Below are 19,118 nucleotides of genomic sequence, written 5' to 3'. Positions count from 1 at the left end.
TCATACATCTAATTACTAGACATTACTTCAGACACACCCGGTTTTGCCTTTCCCTTTAACTCTAGCATTCACTGAGTACACCTTAGGGGTTCCGATTTTCCTAATCCTGAATGTAATTCTTTAACCTTCATTTTATCCCCCCAGAATTGCTGCCCTGAATGCCTCCTGTGATGCTGTTACTTATTCACAGTTAAAGACAGCCTTATTTCATCAGCCCATCTACCTCTTGCTCTCCTGATTCTCCCTATTCACAAGCAGCTTTGCTTCTTTCCTTTTTCATTCACTTGGAATGGCCCGTAATGGCTCCCCCATGGATTTTCAGTACCCACCTGTCCCAGTCCAAGCATGACGGTTGGAATCAGGTCCCTTGCTGAGAGCAATGACTGGAGGCTTTCATCAGCTGAACTGTGCTGAAGGCAGGGGCTAAAGCTTCACCAGCTTTTGCATTCTTTTCCCTCCTCCACTCCTATAAGGCAGATCCTATAAAAAGGAGAGAGGATCAAGCATGGGTACCTTCAAAAACACACCAGATTCTACACCTCAGCAACCACACATCTCTTGCACCAGGCACATTAGAAGGAAAGAAACTGAAAGACAAGTAGCAGTTATGAGAATTGGGCTAAAAAGAAAGGCCAGGAAGACAAGAATTTCACTTGCCAAGTAGGAATTTAAACCGATTAGCTTCTAATAGCCTGGAGTGAATGTTGACATCAAAAATGTTCACTTACAAGCTGCTATTCTTTCTCAACGCTATTTTATCCAGCTGCCAGAAAATACAGCCATATTCAAGAGCTACAATAAAACATATCAACTTTTAAAGTGACTGAGCTGCAGCCAAGCTCCCATGATGGCATTGACCACATCAGAACTGGGTCATTAGGGCACAGCCACTGCAACAGGTCTTACACATCTAACCTGGCATCAGTCATGTTCACAGGCACTGCAGACTTTGCTAGCTCCCACCTGGCACTCAGCACTTACAAAGTCATGGCACTGAGTACCAGAAGCCACTGAGTCCCGTGGCAAATATGCTTCTTGCTCTTCTAGCACCAGGCATGCCCATTCCAAGGTTGCAGATGTAACCATCTCCTGCTAAAAACATCCTAAAGGTGTAGGAGCAGGCTGGCCCCATATACCGAAAGATGAGGTGGTGGGGAAGACAAGCCTGGGTGAACAGAGAGCTTTAGCTAGAACTTGGGAAGAAAGAGCTTCTGACCTTTGGAAGAAGGGAAAGGCAACTCAGGAAGACTACAAGGAGGAGGTTATGCAGGGAGAAAGTGAGAAGGGTCAAAGCCCGGCTAGAACTGAATCTGGCTACTGCCATAAAAGACAATAGATAACATTTCTGTAAATATGTTAGCAACAAAAGGAGGGCTAAGGAGAATCTCCAGCCTTTATTGGATGCAGGGGGAAACACAGTGACAAAAGATGAAGAGAAGGCTGATGTACTTAATGCCTTCTCTGTTTCAGTCTTTAACAGTAAAACAGGGTGTTCTGCAGGTAACCAACCCCCTGAGCTGGCAGACAGGGACAGGGAACAGAATGAAGCCCCCAGAATCCATGGGGAAATGGTCAGCAACCTGCTACTCCCCTTATATACACACAGGTCTATGAGGCCAGATGGGGTCCACACAAGGGTCCTGAGGGAGCTGGCAGAAGTGCTCATGGAGCTACTTTCCATCATTTATCAGCAGTCCTGGCTCACCAGGGAGGCCCCAGGTGACTGCAAGTGAGTAAATGCGATGCTCACCCATAAGAAGGGCCAGAAGGAGGAGCCAAGGAACTACAGCCCTGTCAGCCCAACCTTGGTGCTAGGGAAGGCAATGATTCTACGAAAGGGATACAGTAAGACACAGACCAATGTTCTACATCAAGTCACCCCCAACACAGAGGGAACACTGTGGTGTCTCCTCTGCATCAGCCTTCGGACATTGTGCTGTCATGGTGGTGAAAGCTGTTAGAGCAACCAGGGATGTAATTAAAACATGGTTTGTTCATGTGCGTGTGGGGGAAACGTACTCACAGACCGAGAAGACATCAAAATAAGATGTGACTTGAAGCTGATGGAAGGAAACAGCTCACTGAGGAAACAGAAGATTGTTTTAACAGTAACAGCCACTGGGTGGTAGATTCTGCTACCAAGAGACGTGGTCAAGAAGGCACTGCTGCAAGGAGCCAGCAGTGGTTTAGGCTGAGTAGTAACGGTGCTAACACAGAGAAGTCCTACAAACCCTGCACATCAGTTATATCCCAATGGTCCCTCTCAGCCCCATGCTCACAAGTTACACAAAACCAAAGCAGAAAGAGGGTGTGCTTGGTCAAAAGGAGCATAGGGCTACAATGAAACCCCTAATTAAACTGATGCAACATGGGTAACACCAAAATTGGTTCCAAGATCAATATTTCCATGCATTTACAAGCACAACGAGGTGAGAGGGGTGGGCAAAGTAAATAATTAACTCATTGACAGTTGGGGAATTTTTAGCAGAAAGAGTCATTTTAACCACCTGGGTCATTAGTTATGCAGTTGACATTAATCACAACTACAGCAATTATTTCAAGTATTTGATTGATCAATCCAGAGGAAAAACTGAGCTAGGCCAAACCACCCTTGCTGCATCGCCCTGCTGGTCAATCAGTCAATACAGAGGTGCTGGCTTTCAGAAACGTGACATGTTTCCTGGGGGCATCACATAACCAGTCCTCTGCCTGGCTGGATATAACAATAAGATGGATAGAACACTTCAAATGTAGAGCATGAGGCTTTCAAGCTGAACTGAAGAGTATTTATTAATGCTAGACTTGCTGAATTGTGATTCTCAGCACTTGTGGCCCTCCAGCTGCTAAGGCACAAATACTATCACACGCACAGACCTGACAATATGCATGAAAAATACCATTACATGACAGTGTGTGTCAGCCTCCATAGGCCAAAACTCCTAAGTCTATCCTTCTTATCTATAATATGAGCAGTTACTTCAATTGGTCTGAACATGATGATTATTATTAAAAAATCAGGTTAGAAAAGCACAGACGTAGCTGCTATTCTTTCCTTGCTATTTTTCCTTCTAATACTCTTGTCAGAGGAGAATTCCTGTTTGCAACTCCTACTACTGGTAGCAATGATCTTCAGTTTTGTCCAATTAAGTCTGCAGAGCCTTGGAAAACTACCCACATCAAATTTCAGCACCTTGTTGAGGACATTCACACCTATCAGCAGGCAGCTGTGATGTGCTGTATTGAAGGCCACTCTCCTCCGGTTTTGCCGTGGATTATGCTGCTGCTTTCAAAAATGCAAATGTTAACTCCCAGAACAAACTTGGCTGCTGCCGTTAAGCTTCTGTGTAAACTGAACTGCAGCAGACTTCCATTACAAGAGCTCAGCCATTTAAAAAGATGAAAATTACAAGATGGGGCACATCTAAAAACAAATATTGGAACGTTCAACCTGTATTGTATTGATTATGCTTCCTCCAGCTAACGTTTCTACTGCTGCATATAAATGCAACTAATGCTTATCACAAAGCCTGGAAAGATCAAGCATCTTTTGGACTGCTTCAACTCTTGCAGGGAATCTGCCTTATGGCCATAGCAATGCCAAGCTGCGATGCTTGGCAAGTGATTGCACCCTCTTCTGAGCGTCACCAGGTGAGACACAGGCTCTCCTGTGTGTGCACAGCACATCAGGCTGCCACACAAGGGTGAAGCACACTCCCAAACCTCTTGTATGTCCATCCCTCACATGCAAAGCCAGGAGATTCCCACTCCAGTGCAGAGGACACCCTGCAGGAAGAGAAATAGCGTCTAGAAGAAGCCAGCACATGCGTGCTTTTGGTACTATCAACCACTCCAAGTCTCTAGCCTGCTCTTCAAGCAGCATATTTCTTACATCTGGCATGCAAAATACTGTAATAGTGAAGAACGTCCCATTTTGATTTAAATGAATGTATTTATTTCCAAATGGGAGACCGTAAGTTAAACAAACACATTTCTCTCTTTGTACATGAAAGCATTGTTTTGTCACAGATGTACAGTATAATACATTTATTTTCTCAATTGTTTTGTATTTGTAAGGCACTGCCAGTTATTTGCATGGGTTTGTAAGGATGAAGCAAATTGCTCTGTGGGGCTCTATTCAGGGAACATAATATTCCCACAAAAGCACCATAATTCTGCATGCAGCAACACAAACTACCACGACATCGCAGCAGCTGGCAGAGTAGATGGAGTTAGCATTATCAAAACCAGCATGACAAGTCTACTCCAAAACCCCCTTACATGCATAAATTAATGATGAATGTACATTGATTAGCCCCCCCCAGGCTCCACAGAACCCTGCCTCCCCTGCAATGTAACTTTGAACCTCACCAGTTATTTTGTCAGGCCTGGGGAGCACTTCAGCTTTCTCTTGAATCGCATTGGCCTTGCCCAAGCCTCTTAAGCCCTGCTTGCATTAGCGCTCTGGGGAAGATCTGGGACTGTGCTAGAGCCCCTAAGCCATGGGGAACAGCCAAGAACACAGAATGGTATTAGTAATGTGCCAGGCGGTGCATTTTGGGAGGTCTGCCACACAGAAAGCTGGGAGGAAGAACATCCTGCCAAGGATCGCATCTGTGTTTCACAAGTTAGACAGAAATTCATCCATACCTGACTTTCTGACCAAGTAACTCCCTTCTCCAGGCATGCTCCCTTCTCCAGGCGTGCAGCGTGGCATAACAAGCCATCACACAAACACTTTGTGTGACTATGTTTTCCATTACAACAACAGGCTGGAAGCATGCACAGACTCACTGGACATCCTCAGGGCTCTCCATCCATTTGCCAGCTTCCTACACAGCTCCCTCTAACCAGTTCCGACCCAGCATGCTGCAGCTTCCTGAAACCTAACCACAGAGGCCTTCATACCCATCTTTAATTCCTTCTGGTTACACACAGATGAGTTTAAGAACAAGAAAAAGAAAATAGGTGCAGGTTGACTAACCCAAGTTAGTAAACTCAGATTAAAGCAGGAGTGAGGACAAGTCAGCTTGTCCTGGAGGCTCAAGTAGAAGAAAAAAGTGGTAATTCACATTGCAAGTCAGTTTGTCTTCTGTGATATTGAATCTGAGTGCAGTGCCTTTAGCACACAGAGATAAATAGGTAGGTTCACACGGAGTATATAAGCCAATAATAATGATACATGGGCAGTCTGAATAGGAAAGCCTCCTGTTCGACCACAAACTCTCTAAAATACCCCTGCAATTTCCTATATCAGCTGATTTGACCTTTAATTAAAGGCACATCTTCACTTAGTCACTAATTCCTGTGGGTCACCTGTGGAGCTGCTGAAGTCAGGCTTCACTTTGCATACTGATGACTCCTCTCAGCCCATGAATATGCTTTTGGGTGTTGCTTCTGTTAGCATACACAAGCTCAGCTTGAGCAAACCCTACACAGCCTAGTTTATATGAGCAGGTGCACTGAATGAGTAAGAGGAAGATCTGTTTCAGCAGCATACCAAGAAAGGAGCAGTGGAGGGGGGCCTTGAGGAAACCACCAGCACTTGCTTTACACTGATTGTCTCCTACAGACACAAAGGCAGTAGGTTCTGTGAAGAGGTCTAACAGTGACCAAGACACTAACTTTTGAGATCTGGTCTCTGCTGGAATCCTTTACCCAACTACAGAGAAGTTGTTGGGCATCCCATGGTGATTCTAAGCTTATCTGTACATCACCTTTTGGTATGCAGCATCAGTTGCAGCTTTTCTTGATCTAACAGCTCATGACCTCAGAAAAATTGACTTATAGCACTGGTAGATAACAACAAATACAATGTAGAAGGGAATTCAGGATGAAGTCTCAGCTTTCCAGATCTGTGGAAGCCAGGAAAGAGCTGACTCCATGAAAACACCAAGTGATGATTACACACAGCAACCTAATGATGGCAATGATGATTTTGTGGTAACTTGTGTACTACTACTGAACATCACTGGAAGAGAGAGGAACAAGGAAGAGCCCTGCAATATAATGCTGTGCTCCCTATAGACCAGTAGAAATCCTACTGGCAGAGTGCTGAGAGGGGTCTTGAGAGGCTGTCTTTGCTGGAGCTGGAGGTGGCAGAGAAGGCAGTGTCACAGGAACAGCTCTTTCAAAACACTTTCCAGGTGAGCTCTTTGAGCTCTTTGCCAAGGTGAGCCAGGCCATTACCCTTGTTTTCCACATCTCCATGTGATTTAACCAAAGTGACTTACCGAAAACGAGCCACCCCTCGTGATGTCCAGCCCATCTTTTCTGTCATTCATCAAGCTACCGCAACAGATGCCCTGGAAGGCAGCAGTCCCTGACCACAGAGATGGCAGTGAACAAACTCCATGAAGAGCATGGGAACGGGGATAATTTTCCTGCTGATACCTGAGCAAATTCCAGAGAGGTTGTTCTCACAAACAGCTATCAGAGGCAAAAGCACAGGGCTGCAAGGGAGAAGAAGGAGCCAGAGTGGCTGGATAGAAGCACAAGAGCAGGGGAAATAGATTTACACGAAGATCTGAAGTAGTAGCTGCTCAGAATAAGGCAGCAATTGCAATGAAACACATCAAAATCATATGGCAATCAATGTGGATTGAAAATCTGTCCTTTTTACAAAGCACCTCCCATTTCAATATGGATCATTAAGGGAAGAAAGAAGTGAAACTCTTTACTGCAGTTAACATGCCTAAAAACAAAGCTCCTTTTTATTTCTAAAGTGATGCGATGACTTCACGTTTGAGATGAGCAAATGGAGAGGAAATCCTGCACACAGCAGTGAACTCAGCACCACTGTTTTTCTCCGGGTGACCGCTAAGGGTCTCTCTTGCTTAATGTGGGCCACAGCTGAGATTTTTCTCCCTCTGTCACGTTGTTTTGTCATCCTCATTCACCCCTTCCCCCACCCATGCTACCTACACCATCCCACAAGCTCCCCAGAGCACCAACATCACCTCCTCTCGCCCATCTCAAACCGAGTGGTCAATGACACATCTTCCTGGGGTTTCATGTGCATGCAATCCTGCACACCACCTTTCCTGGGCCAGCAGAGCACAGGAGCCATGGCAGTGAGCACTGCCCATAGTCTTTCTGTATGGTCATGGCATCTCTACATGCCTGAGACTTGTGTACATGTGGGCCAACCATGCCTCATTCTAGAGGCAAACACATCCTTGCTTCTTGGAGGCTGTGAGTGTCAGTGTGGTACCAGATTTCATGGTATGGATTCTAGCCTCGCATGTCTGGACGCATGGACAACAGGAATGCTAGCGGTTACAAAACATGGGCTATAAGTAACTAGTAGGTAATTATGGAGGGATGTGTCTGCGTGGCTCAGCTCCAACATCAACAGAGGGAAGAGCTCTGCCTATTGAGTCAGCAGCAGCATTTCCTTCCAGCCCTTGGGTTTTCCCAACAGGTCTCCCCTGTGAGCGACTGCCTAGACCCACAGTGGCTGAGCTCATAAAGCCTGCTGATCTCACCCCCCTGTCCCCAGGGAACAGGGCTCTGGTTCCCCACAGCCAGGAGGTGCTTCCTGGCCACATCTGTGCTTCCAAGGACACAGTGCCTCATCAGCCTCTTTATTATAATAACTGCACTGAATATTGACAACATCCCAGTCCCAGCCATATCACAGAAGCTTCAGAAGCACCATGCCAGAATCAAACAAGGGCTGCCTAAGTCACACAAGAGTTTTATAGTGCCCTATGCCTTCGGTTATCTACGAGTCCCAAAGTGACCATAGCATGAGTGCTCCCATGCAGGAATTAAATCAGCACCTCCTCTGCAGGACAAGAAACTGGCTAATGAGAGATGTTAAATGAGAGGAAGCTGTTTCTTAATCAGAGAACAGATACCATCTAAAACCCAAAGAAGTTCACCAGACCTTAACATTATCACAAGTTGAATGAATACACAGTTGGGCATTTTCTACTATGCCCCTTCATAGAATCATAGAATAGTTACAGTTGGAAAGGACCTTAAGATCACCCCAGTTCCAACCCCCCTGCCATGGGCAGGGACACCTCACACTAAACCATGTCATCCAAGGCTCTGTCCAACCTGGCCTTGAACACTGCCAGGGATGGAGCATTCACAACCCATTCCAGTGCCTCCCCACCCTCACAGTAAAGAACTTCTTCCTTATATCCAGTCTAAACTTCCCCTTTTTAAGTTTGAACCCATTACCCCTCGTCCTGTCACTACAGGCAAAGCCATCTGAATTCCTCCATACTTACTTCATTTCTGCTATTTGCTATAGAAAGAGACAGACTTTTCATTCATTTTCCTATTTGTTCTACTCCTTCCTCCTGTTTCTCTATTCCTTTCCCAGTCCCACACTGTTTCTACTACTGTGCCCATGCCTTCCAATGGAGCTAAATAGCAAGCACATACTGATCTGTCTATTCCATGTAATTCCCCATGGTAATTTTCTCTCAGCAGATTTGTTAGCCCCACAGAAGTCCCTAAAAGGTTTCCAATGACAGCAATACACAGGCCTCTGAAAACCTCACCTCACTCGATCAGGTGCCAAGTCACATAAACAAGTTAAAGCAACCAGTTTGATGGGGAACAGAGGGTATGTGCCAGTGCTCTGCAGTAAAGCATCTGCTCAGCCAGCCATGGGCTATTCTGTACTACTGCAGCAGCACCTTTACATCCCTAACAGAGCTAGAGCACCAGCAGAGCAATTCTCCAGGTCTGCAGGACATCTGATGACATTTCCGAACACCAGATAAGAGGAAGCTGAAAAATCCAGCCTCAGAAGGGCATGTCTCCCTGAAACAATAAATGTTTTGAGAGATCAGCATTTCTAGGCAGTGAAACAAATGAGTGTTTCCATTCCCGGGGGAAGCGGGAAGCAAGCGAACTCCACTCCTCTATTCCGTAGCTTACAGGAAATCTGTGTGATTGATGGCAGCAGTGTAGGGAAATGCACATTCAGCTTATATCTCCAATGTAAATGACTTGCTGCCTCACCCCTCTGCTTCCTGTTCCTTCACACACTCCCCACACTCCAGCTGATATCTCTAGTACGTGTGAATAAGGAGGAAGAAAGGAGAACAAAACAATCCTTGTCAGACTGCTTCCCCCCACCCCAATTTAAATGAGCAAAGATAACATGCAAAAACAAAGGCTGAAGAGCTGCTCAGGACTGAGCTCCTTTCGCCTACGGACCGAGCATGGAGACACAGGGATGGATGGAGGAATCCTGCAGCGCTGCTCCCAGGCCCCACTCAAAGACAGCCATCCGTGTCAGGTGCAGCAGGCTAGCCCCTGCTCTCACACTTCTCCTTGTATTACAAAGGTCAGAGCAGCAAGCAGAGAGGCTGTTTAAGATGCTGCTCACTGTTGGAGGGCTCTGTCCGGTTCACAGGGCCGCCAAGACGCAGCGACTGCCAAGGCAGGAGAATGAACGCAGAGGAACGCGGCGCACATCCGCTTGCAGGCATGGCCCTGTTCTTTCCCAGGCAGCTCAGTGAGAGGTGCTTATTTTTACAATGCAGGCTCTGAGATCTTAAAGAACCAATGCTGTTGTGGTGCCCTAAACCAGTGAGTATGTGACCTACTCGTTCCCACTCTGTCCCTTGACCTTTTCCCATAGCATTCTCCAAAAGCATCACATGAAAAATAGCCGTTCTCAGCTCTCCAGAGGCTTTGGAGACAGCATCAAAGCTCTGTGCTTATAAACAATTCCAGCTAGGCCAAAATGACATTCCAGCATCAGGGGTCCCGGGATTTATAAGCCTGTCACAAGGAATTGGAGGGAGAGGGGGCAGGGGAGAGGCTGCCAAGGGAAGCGGGAAGCAAGGGCCAGGCAGCTGAGCTCCATGAAAATGCCCCAGGCTGCGGCAGGATTTACCCACACACCTCAGAGGCTGCATGCAGGAGCTCTTTCTGCCTCCTTCCTTATTACAGAGAACTTGCAAGCTCTCTGAGAGCATGGAAGTAATTTACTGCATTGATCTCCAGCCTAATCCTCTCATTCTTTCCCTCCTCCTCCCACCTTGTGCATCCACTAACACTCCAGCATCCATCTGGAGGTGAGTTTACAGTCCAGGTACAGACGGGGACTCTTCAGGATAAGACAAAACAGTCGCTGGCCAAAAACTACCTCCAGAAGTCCCTGTCGGCTCCCTCTGGTGTCTCACACCATCCCTGGCACACTCCTGCCTTTTGCTAGATGGCTGAGAAAGCTTCAACTGTTCCCAGTTTTTGTATTTCCTCCTATCTCCAGATCTAGTTTCCCTTGGCAATGGCTGCAATGTTCCTTGAGCGCCTTCTAAGAAGCAAATGCTGCAGAAGGCACACCATAACTGAATGAGGCTTTGCCTCAACCACCATTCGATTCCTCTCACTTCAAACCAGTCTTTATTTTTCCCATATTTGTTCCTTTGTCCTCCTGCTCCTACCGCAGGCTACAGGCAAGGCCTTCAGTTGGGCAATCTGTAACACAAGGTGTCTGAGGGCTAATTACAGCTCAGGGACCATATTCCCTTGCTTCAGTGTACTACAGTTACCATTAAAAAAGACCCATGTAGGAAAAAGGAGAGAAGCAGCTTGTAAGCATCTTCAAGCACTGTACTAGCAAACTACCACTTCCACAGAGGTAGAGAGCATGGAGCTGCACTGCTGCTCAGGTTGGTGCACTGACCCTGCAGGCTGGAGACATTAATGAACCTGGTTCTGACAGAGCCATCCCAAGAGAACTCTCAAGTGCACTGGCCCTCCCAAGTTCTTCACAGCTCCTTGTTCCCAAAGCCATGTGACTCCCCTCTCCTTGTCTTCAGGACATTGCCCTATTGTTTGGCATTGTTTTCCTCCTGCCATCCCCTCTCTCTATCCATCTCCTTTCCCTGTGCTCCTTCCCCCTCCTTTTCCCAGCCTCCTACCACCTTCCCTCCAGCTCCACCACTCTAGTCTGGGTCACGTATTCCACGGTACAGCCCAGCAGCCAAGGAAAACCATTTTAATGCGTGAATACGTACAATGGCGTGAGCTGCAGCCAGGCAGGTTTGTGTTTGGCTTCCTCTTACGTGGTAATAGGGACATTGTACTCGTGCAGGCCAATAATTTCAGTCCCAACAAGGAAACTGGATAATTACAGAGAAAAGCAGCAGGCGCTTCAATCATTCCTACTCTGTGTCAGGTCTTTTTAAATGCCATTGAAAAGAAATGGTGGGATAATGAAGGCCTTGACTCACTTTCAAAGCACCTGACAGGACAGCTAAGAGGAAGCAACAAGGTTAGGAGGGCTACATCATCCTTCCTGGTTCCTGGGGACTGGCCTGAGAGGGTCTGAGATCTGCGACAGGATGGTATGATCATAGGAAAGCATAAAATAGAAATCTCATCATGTGCATTCTTCTGCTGCAGATGTCTCCAATTTAAGCACAAACCTCCTGACTTTACCTTGGCTGCTCTGGTTCATTTTGTATTTCACTTGTGGCTCTTCTTCACCATTTTCCCTTTTATATAGCATCAGAAAAGCATTAACTCATGACTTTGTTCCATTCCACTGACATAACTGCTTAAATATCCTTCCTGATGTTTTGACATAGATCACTTGGACAGACAGTTCAAAATTTAAACCACGGAAGCTGGAGGACATTTTAAAGAATCAGGAAATATGTGGACAACTCTTGTGTTATTTTAACAGCATGAAGACTCAACACTCCTGTACCTCTGCTGGCAAATGCAGGGAAATATGTGCTTACCCTGCACAGACACAAAGTGAGCACACTGATTCTTAGACATCAACCACACCTGAGCTGCACACTGGGCACACATGCCATAAACCCCCTTCACAAACACACATTTAGAGCACGTAAGGCAGACACAGGTTATTTTCAGTGCAAAGCACCTCTTGTTTCTATAGCCAACAAGAGCTTGTGTACTGAGGGAGCATGCAAAGAAACACTCATTCACTCTATGTCACAAAGATTTTCTAAATCAAGTATTGCACCTGTATATCCATTTAGAATGAATTCAACATTAGCAAATGTACAGTTGCTGAGAAAGGAAATAATATATCTGATGCACTCAAAAACCACCCTTAATTGTTCTGGTTTCCTGTTTTCTGGAATGAACAGTCAAGAGTGCAATGACATGCAGTTATGCACTGTATGTGTACAAAATGTACACTGGTGAAAGCACAGCACCATAAACAAACACAGTATTCTCAGAAGACTTATCCATACACTAATGTCATGCTCAAATGCACACAGGCAGATCCTTAACCATATGTTCACCTGCACAAATACACATCAGAAGAACAAAAGCCCATGGCACAGGAGCACAAAATGCACTGTTTTGCAATAAGAAGCACACTGCACAAATACATAGCTCATGCATAAGTTTTATACGTGCTCCATAGAAAAGAATTCCATAAGCCTCAAGTGAAGGCTGCATCTATTAAGCCTAAAACACTGGGAGGCTGCATTTGACTCTGCAGCTCAGAGCCCAGCACATGGAGCATGGGCTGAGGTCACAGCTGGCCTCACATAGGTTCAATACCTATAGCTCATAAACCATGTGTGGAATTCAATCTTCTTCCAGAGCAGGCACCTGCATTCCCAAGACCCAGCCTATAACTATGTATGAGCACTGTCAGGGCTGCCATGAACCAGCCACGAGACCATTTAGAGATTCATTTGCAGTGCTCCTGCTCTTTCCCCCTGATTAAGGGACTCAGGATTTGAGCTTATGGGGGGGTAAACTACTGCAACCTTCACATGAGCATCTTAATCACCACTGTGCTCTCCTACCTTACTACCTGCTGCAGTGGGGGGGCACCTGTCACAAGTCCCACAGTAACTCTGAGCAATGAAGCAATTGCAGGAGGTGGAGGATAAAGGCATTTTACTCCCCTATGTTGCCCAGATAAGACCTCTGATAATTTTACAGTTGGATGGTTATCTAAACAGAAACAAATGCACCTAATCAAATGCATCAGTGGGCAATGCCAGGCCAGCCAGCCAGGCATGACTCCAGCATTAATCAAAAGCATAAGGCAGAACACACTGCTGCCTGCCTGGGCCTTGTAAGGCATAGAGAGAGTCTTCCACCTGAGAAAGATCTGCTCAGTTTTGCCAGGAAGCACCTTATCTGCATGTCACCCCTATTCCACACTTTCTGTCCACTACGGGCTAAACGTGACATCCCAGTGATCCCCTGGGAACCACAATCTGGCGGGCAGCTACAGCACTAGTCTCAGCTTCAGCTGCTTCACATTCCAGACCCACTTCAGCTATGGACACACAAAGCAATCCTGTAGCAGGTGAATCATTTCACCTATTGCAAACTACTTCAAAGTGCTTGACCTAAACTCATCATAAAGGCTTCTAAGCCTGGATAGCCAGGCATACCCACACTGTGCTGCTCCTGCTTCCAGAAACATCCATTTCTCCCTGCAGTGATGGAATCTAGACTTTCTTAGATACAACTGTACAACTGCAGAGAAACAAAATGCCAGGCACAGTTCTCTTTTGGTCCTTGGTCTGGGAATTCAGAACCAACACCGCTCCTTTAGCTCTGCTCTGCCAGAAGTTACAGCCTAAGACAGGCTCTATAAATGCTATAAACTTGCCCAGTACATATATGGAGAAGGATCTCTTTCTGGAGCCCAGCCTAATGGCAGAGCACAGAGGGAGAGAGCACCCAGCTTCTGCCTCATCCCCTTCCCAAGTACCTCTGACAAAGCAAAGGCTGTGGAAACCCAGATAAAAGGGGAGTACCTTCTCCCCCCTAGGTGCACTGTGGCGTGCACAGAGCTAACCAAAAGAGAATCAAAACAAACGAGGAGAGACTAAGGAATAAAAATAACAGACTCTCTGCTTTTCTCCTTGCAATTTCCCCACCCCAGCCAGCTGTAATGTGGAAAGTATTGAAATTTACCTCACACCTCAGCCTAACGTGGGCTGACAGGTTGCTGCTGCAGCAATCCCAGCCTGGCTATCTGCTCTGGGGGAGAACGACAACCCAACTAAGGGAAAGTGATAAATTTTCAATTTTATTTTAAAATATACCAGATGGGAGATTTTATTGGAGTCATAAATATGTCAGAAGCAATGCTGGTGTATGACTGGAGATTGCCCCCTCCAAGGGAGCAGCGCTCCCTGTTTAGAAGTGCCATCAGATTCTTAATAAGAGGCTCCAGTTAGGCTGCAGCAAAATACTCTGTACATTAAGCCAATTGAATTTCTATTTGCCAGACATCTCCTTCTCCTCTATGCCTCCCTCCTCCCAGGTTCCAAAACACAGAAGATATGAGAGCACTGAGGTCAGACTTAAGCTTGGGCTCTCATTTTGTTGTTGGAATACGACTCAAATGTATTTGAAAACTGCGTTTCGTGTCAGTCAATGAAGCTTGCTTTGATTTCCTAGAATCCCAACTAAGTGGATGTCAGCTAAGTTCAACTTCAGATTTAAACCAAATGAAATTCAAGCCCTTAATCCTAGCTGTGGGTCAACCTCAAATTCCGGAAATAGTACTTGGCCCCAGTCCCAAAGCTTCATGCGAGCTAAAACCAGTTCCAAGTCCCACCAGCCATTTCCAGAAATATGGGTTGCCTTTTGTAGCCTCTGCTCCTCTCCTCCTCCTACCGCTGGTGCTGTGACAGATCACAGGAGTCTGACAGGAAGCAGCCTGATATTTATGCCTTTTCATCATTTCAAAGGTTTTACAGACTGGTTCTACCAGCTGTGTCTTTAAGCATGTTTCCAGTCTCCCAATTTACTCGGGAAATCCTGATAGTCTCATACCATCAAATTCAAACCAATCAACTCTACCGCCATTGATTCCCATCACCACAGAATGTGGCTCATTGAACCTCTGACACTGAAAACTGAATGCAGGGCAAGTGAAAAATAACAGTAATCTGTTACTTTATAGTTTTTCATATAAATGCTTTGCAGATTTAATCACAGAGCCACAAAACTGTAAGAACTGTTACAGAATTAATAAGAGATCTGATACATATTACAGAATGATATTCTGCAGTTATGGCCAATCTAGCACAGTAACAGCACAGCAGAGGGGAATGCAAGAAAGAGGCATAACCAGAAAGTGACTTTGCATATGTTAGAGGTCTATGGGCCTTTTAGGCTTTCCTTGTTCCTCAAAGTCAAGGAGTGCTGGATGCTATTTCAGCCATCTCCAACAGATTGATCATTTGCTGCAGAAGGCTTTTAAAAACAACTTCCTGAACATAAACCACCACCACATACATTTATCACAAAATATCATCCTCCTACCCACAGCCTCCAGTCCTGGACATGCCACTCATTGGTCATGAAGCAGCAGATGCATCAAGACAAGCTGATGCTTTCAGCAGCTTTTTAATCTGAAGGAGCAGACTGAAATAGAAGAACCATACCCATCAGTCTTAAGCTTAAAATATTTTGACTTCATGCACTACACAGCGAGGCTGGCATTCCTCTGCCTTCTGCAGTGTTTTCGATGGGGACTTGTTCAATTCATCATTGATTGGCACGAGGTCAAGGGAATCTGCAGAAGCAATACAAAAGCTGGGAAAGAATTCAGCTCGCAATAAAATGCATCTGACAAAACAGAAACCCACGCGGTGGGGATGAGAGGATGGCCTGGCTTTATGCTTCCACCCTCAGGAGGACTCACTGAGAAAGCAGAAGCACCCAGTTCCAAGCACACTTGAAACTACCATGTCCTAAAATTCTGTCTAAACACCTCAGCACTGGTAATGCTGGAAGATACGGACAAAGCTGAAGTCAGGAACACCACTGCCTTCACAGGGCAAAAGGTCTGCTATGCCATTTCCACTATGGAACCCATGGAACTATTATGGGTACTGATGTCTATAAAGACACTGTAACGGGCTGTTGTACAACAGTAAAACCGTAACCTCTCCAGGATAGAGACTGCCTCTTACTGTACGTCTGTACAATACCTAGCACAATGGAGCTCCAGTTCTAAGAGCAGCATGTGCTACTGCACTAAAACAATGGGCAGTGGTAACTTACAGCATGAAAATAAGGCAAGCATCAGGAATATCTATGGCATAATTACACAGTTTATTCCAAGCACCTAATCAAATTGTTCAGCAACTTCACATAAACACAGACACAGAGGCAAATACTCTTAGATTAAGGAACAAATTATGATTAGTGCAGGTATAATTGGCTTGGGAACACCCCACATTCTCAGTCAGGCCAAGGACTGGCTAGTGACATGCTCAGGCAAGCACGTATTTCTCCTCCTGAAAGGTAAGCCCCAAACACTTGCTTAAGAGCAAGCTGAAAACACAGGAATCCGCAAGCACTGCATTTCTGATCCCAGCAGAGACTGACCTCAGGCAGCTTGGTGAGCTTCAGACTTACGCTAAGGTGTCTTTAGGGCATTCTCCAGTTAATCTGCTACACTAATAAACTCTATTTAATTATTGGAATAAATCTTACTATTTAATAAATCACTTAACAAAGGAGTGAACTTATTCAGGTATTGACTGGTTAACCTCCCTGGCTAACAAGTAATAGCCAGGCAAACAGGAGTGTTACTTCTCCAGGTTCCTCAGTTCCCAATCCCTCCAGTAGTGGGTAGCCCTGCTATCTCACTAGAAAGCTGCCTCATTATATCATTGCAGTACATGCTAACTACAAAGGTCTTACAAGGTTATACTATGCTCATATTTGGTAGCCATATGCCATCAGCCAACAAAGAACACCCTACCATAATCTCAAGAGTATATAATGCTGCCACCCAACATTACAGTATCCTGCAGCACAGGGTGACCTCATTTCCAGCACATCGCTCCAGTGCTGCCAGATGTCATGCACACATACTTGTGCTGTTGCTATGTGTCTGTCTGTCTTTAGGAGAAATCCATGCATACATTCAGATGTAGAGCTAGAGGCCTGAAAACTCATATCCACCTTCTCATGAATTAGCAGGACCAGGAACACCACACAGGGGTGAGGAACCAGCACAAAATGGTCTGCAACCTGCTCAGCTCCCATAGTCCTGCTAGAACGCCTCCTGTTTCCTTGGTTCTCTCTTCCCTGGCACCAAGCCTGGACACAGGCTTCCCCTGATGGAGCAGCTACCTTATAAATTACATAGCAAATTAAAATTACTTATCAGAGCGGTAACACCATCATCTGCAGTGTTTAGGGGTTAATAAATTGTGTCCATGTATGAATATGTGCTGACTCATTAACTAAGCTGCAAGTGAGAGCCATTCATCTCTTCGGTAATACCAGGGTCCCTCCTCTGCCAGGGAATTCATTTCCATTTTCCCTGCTTTGGAGAGGGGAGTGGGAGAGGGGAGGAAGGAGGGAATTATTTCCTCTTGCTTGCTTCCTGCATCAGTAAAGCCCTGGAGGTTATTTAAATGGTAACTTCAAAGGAGGTATATGATCACTCTGTTTACTGCTGTAGGAGTCTCATTTTACACTCAGATTTAAAAGCCTCTCTGACTCAGAGGCAATCAGCATCACTTACAGGCTTTGGAGCTTCACAGATAGAGCCAGCTCAGGTGCAAGGGACCAGGGGGGAGAGGGAGAGGCCGAGAAAGGATTTTTTAATTTCTTTTCTATTTTTTTAACCCACAGGATGTTGGACAGAAGGATTTTCAGGGATATAACGTACAGAACTCTGGAGGGAGTGATAGGGAATGGTTCCGTAGCAACAGAGCCGAAATGCTTCAGGTGGGGAGTAAGAGGCTGTTTGGTCTTAAGGACAGTAAAGGAAAGGAATTATGAAGAGCTGTTCTGAAGCACAGGGACAGTTACAGAGGGAAGAAAATCAGAGGTTCTCATGTACTGAGCCTCCTGCACACTTATCCACCACATCTTTTCACCAAGTCTGGAGGCTAGTAGGTATTAGCAGCAATTCATTCACCCCATCACCCTCTCCTCCTGGGGATGGCTGTGTCAGGCACTGAGTTACCTTGGTAAGACTTGTAAATAGATTCACTAATACAGAAGGAAGTTGGGGGTTGCTTTTTTCACTAATGCTCCTGGCACTTGGAAGCTGCATTTGTGATGATTCTGTTCTCCTGAGCACTGATTTCTCAGCCTGAGGGTACAGGTCCATTTGGAAGGGAAACGAGGTTTAGAGATAAGGCAATTCCCCCCTAACATCACCACCAGTTTAGACCCAATCTATCCAACAAGCACTTTGTCCCACACCAAGGCAGGACAGCTCCTCAACTACAGTGCAGACCCTTCCCACTGTTTTCATGGCTGCACCTGCACACTAAGAACCTGCCATACATATGAAATTTAACTGCTTAGTTTTAATAATCATCTTTATAGGTGTGGTGTTTTTTTCCCACTAGGAAAAGCTCCTCTCCTCCATCCCTGCTTGAACAACTAAGCACATGGTAGCAGCAGGCAAGATGAAAGAAACCATCTCCCTAGAGAACCTGAGGGTAGGATTTGTAAATGCAAGTGCTCCTGCAATCAGGCGTGTGGACTTGCCCCTGTAACTGGTCAAACCCAAGAACTATGAATTTTCACCTAAATCTATGCAGTCTTTCCCCACGGGCATAACTGAAATGGAATTTCCTGAAAGCAAGCCATTTTGACTAAATTTTCTGACACATTCTCCCTAATACTGCCTACAGCAGGAAGCAGCAAGATTACATGGTAGAAATATCACCTTGTGGGAGAAATAAGCTCCAGGTAGTGCCAGCACGTACATCTGGTTGAACATAACTGCTCCAAGTATATTTCAACTCCTGTCTCCATCAGGCTGGCAAATTATTGCATATGTATTCAGCTGATACAAAGACAGTGTAGCTTTTTGAAGGGTACTTTTTTTTCTTCTCTGAAAAGAAAAAAAAAGGTTGCTTTAATTAGAATCTAGTGGCTAAAAGCCTTTATTTGGAGCAATTGCATCGATTCTCTTCCATTAGCCACCACATGAAGCTGGATCACAAAATAACTTGATACACAGCTGAAAGAAAAGTAAATGAGAACAGTCTAACAAACCCCTCTGCCTAGAAGCAATCAAGCATCCAAGAGGGTTGGGAGGGAGGATGTGAAGAACGCATACCCTTATTTACGTGTTTCATTCTTTTTCAAACTCATGGCAGCACATACAAAAGCAGAGGACTGACAGCAATAGCTAATGCTCC

The 19,118-nt window shown here is 45.6% G+C and overlaps 1 protein-coding gene and 1 long non-coding RNA gene across 3 annotated transcripts in view; one reads left to right on the top strand and one right to left on the bottom strand.

Annotated features, from left to right (window-relative positions):
* Positions 1-19,118, top strand: part of LINGO1 (leucine rich repeat and Ig domain containing 1) — a 443,400-nt gene that overhangs the window by 251,996 nt on the left and 172,286 nt on the right. The gene's annotated exons all lie outside the window — the stretch shown is intronic.
* The window catches only part of LOC133209207 (uncharacterized), a 119,350-nt gene that overhangs the window by 98,080 nt on the left and 2,152 nt on the right, over positions 1-19,118 (bottom strand). The window contains exons 2-3 of one of the 2 annotated variants that reach the window (XR_009724634.1): positions 18,681-18,808; positions 330-480 (exon numbers count right to left, since the gene is read on the bottom strand). This is a non-coding gene — a long non-coding RNA (uncharacterized LOC133209207). The remainder of the gene's footprint in view (positions 1-329; positions 481-18,680; positions 18,809-19,118) is intronic. The other variant, XR_009724635.1, reaches the window with a different exon arrangement.

The sequence above is a fragment of the Neopsephotus bourkii genome, unplaced genomic scaffold (assembly GCF_033783945.1).
Source record: "Neopsephotus bourkii isolate Nb327-2 ecotype Australia unplaced genomic scaffold, CSIRO-AGI_Nbou_v1 NB_318, whole genome shotgun sequence".
Lineage (NCBI taxonomy): Eukaryota > Metazoa > Chordata > Aves > Psittaciformes > Psittacidae > Neopsephotus > Neopsephotus bourkii.
This window is presented reverse-complemented; position numbering and strand designations above follow the sequence as displayed.